Genomic DNA, 10,475 nt, shown 5'->3' on the forward strand with positions numbered 1-10,475 from the left:
AAATAGGTTTTTTTTATAATGTTTCTATTTATTTGTCTCCCCATGTGGGTATGGTAAGACCCAGGATCGGTTTCTAGTGTGGAGAAGGTTTTGTTCCCCAGAGGGGGGCATTGGAGGGGATATGGGTATGGGAGGGGAATGCTAGAAGGGATGATATTCGTTTCAGTCATGAGGGGGTTCTCCTCCACTGACTGAGGTGTTGGAACAGATATTATACTATGGTTCTAGGTGTCTCCTGTTGTTGGTTTCGAGGTTCAGTAGGGTTGGCATTGTTAAGTGTGTTGTATTAGAGATAGGAGTGTTATGTATGTGTGTGGTTGTATGCGCGCACGCGTGTTTTTTTAATGTGTCGGTTCTGATTTATATGTGGGCGTGTATATGTGTATGTGTATGGGTGTGCATGCGAGTGTACCTTGCATTTCATGTTTTTGTGTGATTGTATTAGGTTCTGTTCAGTTCAGGAGTGAATCTGGTGATGAAGTTTTTTTCCTGTGTAAGTAAATAAAAATAATTGTCTGTTATGAAGATTGGCATTATTTTGAAGCTGTTTCCACTGCATGTGTGTACGTGTTTTGAAACATAGAGGTGTCTGTTATCTGCAATTTTGATGTTGCTCTTACATAAGAGTTATATTTAATTTTCTATAGTTAATTTAATATGCTATAAACTTTATATTTATTAATGGTCAACAATTGGTTTCATAAAGTGCACTCTAACTTCGGCAGTATGATAACACCATCGAATAGATACCCTTATATTAGATAGCCAATTCCAATTGTTAACATGGATATACATACATACATACATACACGATTATTGCAAAGTCTTGTCAGACGAGTGTCGCTCCCTAAAACACTTAAAGTCCATGAGCCCCAAAATGACTTCCATCGCCACAGGACCATTTACAAATGCCTGAAGGGGTATCTATACACAGGTGATGTTACAGAGTCTTAGCTTTGTACGACAGCTAATGTCTCTCTCGCTTCAAAATGTTGAGATCCAGCAACAAGCAAGAGCAAGATAGCCAGCAACAAGTTAAACTGCAGACGAGCTTAATGCGGGTACTGGTCTCTCGCTTTATGTTTTTTTAAATCAGAGATTTGCTTCTCCTAGAAAGTTTGCCTTCACCACGGCTTACGGGAGCCCTCTCCACCCGAGCACACATAATTACACAAAAACACACACGGTGCAAGTTGGCCATTGACGCCAAAAAAGGGTTCATTGGCCCTTTGAAATTTGTTTTTAATTCTTCAGGGAGAATAGCTACCCTCCTAACCAAACAAGTCTGGTAGGGGGACCAGTTTAGTCGCCGGTGACCCGACCATGAGGCAGGTAATACTGGGTTACATTGTACCAGTAGCATATGACATGACCTGACTACATACATACACAAATACATACATATATATATATATATATACATATATATATATATATATACATGAGCGTATTTTATATGTAACTTTTTTACCAACACCTTATAAGCATATACCTGAATTGAAGTTTACGCAATTATATTACACGCACCCACTCACTTACTATTTCTCGTAAATTGTACGTTTTTCTGCATAATAACAACTAATAGTGAATGCGTATTGAAGTCAATACGTCTGCCTTCAGATCAAGTAACTATTGCCTCCAAGTTTATGCAGATATATAACGATATATAACAACAAATCCCAACCATTTAAGCTATATAAACGGAATACAAAGGTGTTTATATTATTGTACTTACCTTATTCATTTCATAAATCGTATATACATACATACATATCCACATATACACCACGTATATATATATATATATATATATATATATATATATATATATATATATATATATATATATAACACCATATATATAAATACATACACCCATCCACATTGCATATATTATTTAGAAATTCTCCTAACTTCTTGATCATTCGTTTGATTTAGATATATTTATACACTTATTTTTTTTTCAGATTAATTATATTATACTCCAAGAGACAATAGAATATTAACGGAACTAACGTAATCAAATGGATAGAATTATAATCATGACTTCACTTATCCTTTTTGGGGAAAGCAAAGTAGGATGGGAAGTTGTTGTTATTGTAGCAGTTCAGATCTTCTTAACTCGGAATTCTTTAAGCGCATACATTTTGAAATGTTTGCAGAATATAGCAGTTTCTTGTTTGATATTTAACAGTTTTCCCCTGCCCTTAAACCTTATTATCTCAAGTGTTTCTGATAGGCATAACGGACATGGCAAGTTTAATGAGTGGCAAGTATTGGCTTTCCTAATAATGCTCCATTCTATCTTTGGTGTGTTGTTTTCCCTTACTAGTTTCCAGTAGTATAACGATAATGAGGTGTCTTTTTCATACGTTTGATTATTCATCGAACGTATATGTCCATAAAATCTATTTATTATTTATTATGTCATTTAGGTACTACTTTTCTTCCCTTGGGTTTCCACCTAGGAATATTTTAGTCTGGTATTTTCAGCCTAAGTGGGTTAAACATTCATTTTTTATGGGGCAATAATAATAATCAATAAAACACAAGAAAACAGCAAATGGAGACTCTGTAGACAAAGAGACGAGACGATAAACCATATAGTAAGTGAATGCAGCAAACTGACCCAAAAGGAATACAAAAACAAGCACGGGTAGAGAAGGTGGTGTACTGGGAATTGTGCAAACGGCTGCATTTTGAACGTACAGAAAAATGGTACAAGCATAAACCCGCAACAGTACACGAAAACGAGAATCACATAATCCTATGGGATATAGACATACAGACAGACAAACCCGTCCAAGCAAGAAGCCCAGCTGTCGTAATAATTAACAAGAAAGAAAACTCCTGTCAAATTCTAGATTTGTCTATCACAGCTGACCACATGAGAAACGGAGCAAATACAAAGAGCTAGTCAGAAAGTTAAAAAGGGTTTGAATGATAAAGAATATCAAAACAATAGTAGGAACACTAGGAACAATTCCGAAAAACTTTGAAAAAGAATGGGAGACATTGGAATCCGAGGAATGGCCGCAAAAATACAATGATTAACGATAATGAAAACGGCTTAAATATTGAGGAAAATCCTTGAATGTGGAGAAAAATACAGTGATGATCATATTTATTGGCACGGTAAAATAAAAGTTAAATTTTGTCTAATAAATTCTAAAAAAGGGATTAAATTAAAGAAAATAACAAAGTATATTATGTATTTTTAACTGTACTTTCCGATGCAGCAATCGGATTTTAGAAAAAATAAATAACAAAGGAACAACAAACATAATTGCAAAAAACCCTTGTTCAAAATTATTGGCACGATTTATTTAATAATCAATTGTATAGCCTTTGGCCTTGATTACCTTCCTCAGTCGCTTTTCATAGTTTACAACCAAGTTGTTGCACTCTTCAGTAGTAATTTTAGCCCACTCTTCCTGACAATAATCCTCCAATTGAATAAGATTCTTAGGCTTCCTTTGCATTACCCTCAATTTTAATGTTCTCCATAAATTTTCAATTGGATTAAGGTCTGGGCTTTGTGATGGCCACTCCAAAACATTAATATGATTGTCCTCAAGCCATTTCTTAGTCAGTTTAGCCGAATGCTTTGGGTCATTATCTTGCATGAACCACCAACGACGACCAAGTGAGAGCTCTTTAGCAGAGTCTTTCAGGTTTTCATCCAATATTTTTACATAATCTTCCTTTTTTATGCTACCTGTGACCTTAACAAGTCGCCCTGGTCCAGAGGCAGCAAAGGATCCCCAAAACATCAAACTGCCTCCACCGTGCTTCACTGTGGGTATGGTGTTCTTAGGCAGGAAAGCTTCGCCAGATTTTCTGTAAATATAAGACACTTTATTATGGCCAAATAACTCTATTTTCGTTTCGTCAGTCCATAGAACACGTTTCCAGCGTGCAACATCTTTCTCAGTATGACGTTTTGCAAAGGCTAGCCTTGCTTTCAGGTGCATAGGCTTCAATAAAGGAGTCTTTCTCGGACGACATGCTTTTAAACCAGCTCTCTTCAAAACTCTACCAACTGTATGTCGAGATACATTCACTCCAGAGGTGCTCTGTTCATCAACAATCTCCCCAACAGAGATCCTTGGGTTTTGTTTGGCTTGTCGAACAATTTCCCGTTCATCTCTTGGGGAAAGAATCCTTTTTCTCCCTCTACCCTCTAAACTCATAACGTGGCCTTGCGATTTGAACTTGTTTATTATGGCTCTAACAGTGGATTTGGGAAGGTTTAGCTTCTTTGAAATCTTATCATAGCCCTCCCCATTGGTATGGCATGCTACAACAAGCTTCCTAACGTCTTCGCTGTGTTCCTTAGTTTTAACCATGGCGATGTAAAATTATAATTTAGTCACTTATAATAGTTTAAATAAATCGCTATCTAAAAATTATCTGAAAAAAATTATTCACTGAATTAGCGTTAAACAAGCATAATATGGCTATAAAAAAGTTCAGAAAGCACGTAAACCGGAAATTGATTGATATTATACTGATACTAAAAGAAAAACAAAGCCGTGCCAATAATTTTGAACAAGGGTTTTTTGCAATTATGTTTGTTGTTCCTTTGTTATTTATTTTTTCTAAAATCCGATTGCTGCATCGGAAAGGCCAGTTAAAAATACATTATATACTTTGTTATTTTCTTTAATTTAATCCCTTTTTTAGAATTTATTAGACAAAATTTCACTTTTATTTTACCGTGCCAATAAATATGATCATCACTGTATATGTATATGTATATATATTTATATATGTATATATATTTATATATGTATATATATTTATATATATATATATATGTATATGTATATATATGTGTATATATTTTATTTTACCGTGCCAATAAATATGATCATCACTGTACAAGTATGGAATATAATGAAGAAGCGTTGCAGGGAATGATGAACACTGAAGCTGCATATCTACAAGTTCTACGCTCCCATCACGCATCCCCTCCCCTTGTCTTATCACCCCCCCCATAAAAAGTGGCACCAAAGAGCCGAGAAGGGTGAAGGTGGATGGAAATACCGAAGAGAAAGTACTGACAGAACCTCCTCTGGAGAAGCGCGAAGAGAACTGGGACCTTGGGGAGGCTTAGTGCCTGTCACATTCCAGTATAGACCAATGGCGGCTGTCAACGAGAAAACAATGGTAAGCGGCTGTTGTGATGACGAAAATTTATTTGCAAATGTTATCGAAGGACGTCTGGGGAGACTTGTTGTCACTCAGCTTCCAGAGAACACCACAGGTTTCCAATCAGATCTGTGATGACTTGTGTGAAAGCTCCATGTGAGCCAATAATAATAATAATAATAATAATAATAATAATAATAATAATAATAATAATAATAATAATAATAATAACAATCTGCAAGCCTGATTTACCATTTATATGTTAAAATCAATTCGTTTAGTGTCGAAACGTACAAAGTAGTGAACATAATTTCCTATACATGATTTGAAATGCTATCGGTAATTGCATGGGGACTTACATAAAAAAATAAAACAGTTAAAAAGAACATTCTCTCACTATCGCTTCTTCCGATATTATTCTGTCCTCACATCAACTCCTCTGACACGCTCACACAATTCCCCTTTCTCCCTCTCTCTTCTCGGCTGTCTCTATTTCTTCCTCTCTTTGTATTGACTCTCTCTCTCTCTCTATATATATATATATATATATATATATATAGAGAGAGAGAGAGAGAGAGAGCTTGTGTATGCGTGTTTGTGTGAGTTCGTTCATATATATATATACTAGCAATCGGTGCCCGGCGTTGCCCAGGTGTTTTGAAGTGTATGCTGAGGAAAAAAAAACGGTCAATTTTTTTAAACTTTGACCCCTATTATGACCTCTTAACATGTATTGTTTAGGGATCAAGTAAAGTTAATAAGTTAGATCCATGTCCAAGGAATCTATATATAAAATATCACGTGTTCAGACCTTAAATTGTAGGAGGAGTTCGGTAGAGTTCTCAAAGGTCTAATTGTTGAATATTGACCACTTAATCGCCAAATTTCTGTCGAAAACCTATCACATGGATTTTCCCAAATCTCAGTACCCTGTATATCAAATTTCGAATCTGTAGGCTTTAAATTGACAGTTTTAGCGTAGGGAAATGCACACAGACGCACAGACACACACAGACACTATCACTTATACATATATATAAACATAAACATCATATATATAAGGATAATAGCACGCCATATATATAACAAAAGACCATTATTTACTGAAGTGAAAGGAAAACCCGGGGGCACTATACCCCAAAATAAATCTATATTTTTTTGTGTGTATTGATAGTCTGGTACTTATACAGTTTAGTGACGACATTAAAAAATGGAAATATTGAAAAAAATTTTTTATTGTACGTAACTGTTATAGACTGAAGTTCTCCGAAAAAAAATTTCACTTCATTTGATCAAGTAGTTTTTTTTACAGCGAAAAACAATGATTTATCACGGCTACGTCAACGTGGCCATTTTGGAAATGTTATTGCAGGCCCAGGAATTCCCCAAGGGCAGGTAACTGCCGTACATAGCAGAATACCTCCATTTTAGGCCAATCTAGCCCTTTTTCCCCCCACCAGAATGAGATTTTTTTTTTTTTTTTGCGAAGACAGATGCCATTTTTGGGGTGTTTTTTTTTTTCTAATTTGTAACAGAAGTAAATAAACGAAGTTTCGAAGTTATCCATGCGTGTCCAACTGAGCATGTTTCGAAAGTAATCTCGTATAAAAATTCTTTAATTCTTTGCATTCTTCAATTTCTTTGCATATTCAATAGTATTCTCATTTAAAAAAAACGCAAAAAAATTGCAGATTTAAAAAAAAAATAAAAAAACGTAAAAAAATTGCAGATGTGTTGTGCGCATCTCAATATGGCGAGAAAAAAAAGGCTAGAGTGCGAAATTTGGCCTAAAATGGAGGTATTCTTCTAGGTACATTTCCAAAATGGCCACGTTGACGTCGTCGTGATAAATAATTGTTTTTCGCTGTAAGAACAAAACTACTTGATCAAATGAAGTGAAATTTTTTTCGGAAGACTTCAGTCTATAACAGTTACGTACAATAAATTTTTTATTCAATATTTCCATTTTTTAATGTCGTCACTAAACTGTATAAGCATCGATAGTCTTATCAACACCCCTTTTTTTCTATTTATTTAAAAAGAAAATACAACTTTATACAAATTCCCTATTAGTTTCTTTTTCGGTTCTCTTATACGATGATCATCTTTATTTAACTAATACGTGTAATTATATTCATACAGATATTCTATATGATTTATATTTGCGTAATATTTGCGTAGAAATGAAGAAAATCAAATTTACTGTGTATTTATCGTGTTGCCATAACAACGTGACGTAGCCAAGGACGGTAGTGGACGTGAGTGTGTGTGCGTGTGTGCGCGTGTTTTCGTGCTGTATTGTTTGTAGTAGTAGTAGTACTAATAATCTCTCCAGCGTTTGCTTTCTTGTTGTGTGAATGGCGGACGTTGAGTCGGAGGTTGGATTGTGAAGTTTCGTATTTTTGTAATTTGTAAATGGCAAGTTAGAAAAAAATTAAACCCTTCCAAGATGGACAATAAATAAGACCAAAATATTTTATGGTAAAGTTAAGAGCGTAAGAACTATACTTTTTTAGGAGATGTGATTATTGGATTAACCAATCAGAAATCGTCTGTGGCACACACATCTCTGTTTATATATATATATATATATATATATATATATATATATAAATATTATATATATATATATATAAGGAACGTGTGTCTGAGAGTTTGTTCTATATGCAGTCGAAAGCGACTGGGTCGACTTTTAAGAAATTTAATAAGGGGAAATACTAAATGTAATAGGCAGAGTTCTTAGAAAGATTTTATATCGGAATTCTTCTATAATATATATATATATATATATATATATATATATATATATATATATATATATATATACGATCAGCTAAATCATCTGAGGAAAGAGGGAGCAAGCGATTATGACTAAATATTACCTTTTTACACAACCTCACATTATAAGTTTTATTTTTTACACAAGCCAAAAAGCTCGAAATATAAAATCAACAGTTTTTTTTCATATGACAGGGGCGCGTTCGAAACGAATGTTTATGTTTAAAGCAAAATTGCACAATGGTACATGACTTTTTCATTTTACATGTACATTCCAGACTTAATCACCGCACAAGCAATAAGGCCAAGCGTATTGATATAACAGTAGAGTGTTTGATATGACAGCGGCACGTTGGAAATTAATGCTTTTTGTTTAAAGCACAATTAGAGTATGGTACTTGACTTTTGCATTTTAAACTTTAATTCAGACCATTATATAGAAAACATCTTTATAAAATAAATGGTAGGTTCTTTACAGTACAATGTAGACTACACTGTGGTGTTAACTATGTCATTTCTAGAAGCATGTGTGTGTCCTCCTAATGCACCTGCGAGTGATCCATAACTAGAGCAAGCCATCAAGCGATTTGATGAAAAAATATATGATTTCATTAGTTTTGATTACAATAAAAACATGATAGTGTAAACCATTCGTCGTCATAATTCATGTGGGTAGGGTTGTAATGTTCGTGTTATTGATTGAACACAAAAATATGTTAATTTACAGAAGGTTCCGAGTATAATATTTATAAATAATATAACAAAATCTCATGTCAAAATATATGACGTCATATTAATTGTCTGGGGCAGATAAAGATCGAACATTTATATTTTGAAGGGATTTTTAATATTGCTCTGCCGTGTTTGATTTCGGATGAAGTTGCGTGCCTTTCTGTTAATTTATATGTGTGTGTTGGCATTCCTGAGCGTGCTTCTGCGTTTATAGAATCGTGTACCAACAAACGGTTTTTGAACTTTTTATGCCGCATAAGAAAAAATTATCAGTATTATTTTAACTACTAATTACACAAGTATATTAAGTATGAAAATTGCATGGATTTTATATGTAATGTTTGGAACATCGTTTCCTATTAATTGGCATTATAAAATCCCTGGCGTTTTTATGTCAGACGTACTCGATTATTATTAAAATCTAATAATAACAAGAAAAGGTTGGCATGATATCTAGTTAATGTAACTCACATGTATTCGTTTTTGTAGTTATAAGTGTGCAGGATTCTTTGGGGTTTAGAGGTTGTATTTGTGAGATTGTGTGATTCCTATGAGTTATGTATCTATAACTGTTATCGTGCGTCTTTCTGACATGTTTGCAGTTTTTTTTTCAAGTATTAATATCTGGAAGAGAATAAAATAGATTGAGTGAAGGTGCATAGATATAGAGTGGGAAGTATTCGTAAACTCTTAATGTTCTACTAATCCGAATATTATAAAATGTTGCTGATAGAAAAACACGTACAAAAAACGTATGCTCACTTTTATTGTTTGCCAAGTCACGTTTCTAAATTTCTCAACTAGCCGACGAGAATGATATTTTACACTTTTATACTTTTATATTTGCATTGCACTATTTATAACCTTTGGTTCTTGGTACCACGTCTAAAGATTAAATAATATATATATATATATATATATATATATATATATATATATATATATACATACATATATATATATATATATATATATATATATATATATAGTAAGTTATAAAATATATATGGCGATTTAGCTACACTGAATATTCCGAGTTTATTCCACTCGAGGACTCTTCAGGTTTATGCGACTTATAAGCCTGAATAGTCCTGGAGTGGATGAAACGCGGAATATTCAGTGTAGCTTAATTGCTATATATATTTTATAACTTACTAACTAGCTCTACCTACGTATTGAGCACTTTTGAAGTAAATACTTAAAATTTACGCATAAATGTATACTTTCTTTCGTATATTAATTGTATGTGAGTAAATGAAGTATATATATATATATATATATATATATATATATATATATATACTAGCTGTACCCCGCCACGCGTTGCTGTGGCTCAAATTGGCGCAATGGAAAAAGTTCCAAAATGAGAAAAAGCATGTTTCTTATAGGTTTAAATTTTCATTTTGCATGGGTACACAGTTTTTGTTGTTCCATTTTCTTAGCTGATATAGAGATTTTCCGGTTTGGTGACTCTTGAATATGTAACATAAATTATCCATGTGAAAAAACAGTCAGTGTGTAACTGTAAGGCCCACAATTGTAAAGATTGTTCTCTGTGCTTTGTTGATGGTTATTGCAAATGACAATAAAATTGGAAAGTGCAATTTGCTAAAGTGTAATGATGTATCCGGTGGAATCATAGGAATGCATGGAATGAAGATATATTCATCTTTGAAAGGTCCTGTTAAGATTGTTGTTTCTATGATATTGTTTGTTAAGTTTTTTTTTACTGCAAGCTATGTGCCATTGCAAAGCTTGGATTTGTTTATATTTCACAACATGATAATTAGTACACCAAATTTCAGTTGCAA

This window comes from Euprymna scolopes, chromosome 16 (assembly GCF_053919585.1).
Source record: "Euprymna scolopes isolate OS-2025 chromosome 16, ASM5391958v1, whole genome shotgun sequence".
NCBI classification, from domain to species: Eukaryota; Metazoa; Mollusca; class Cephalopoda; order Sepiida; family Sepiolidae; genus Euprymna; species Euprymna scolopes.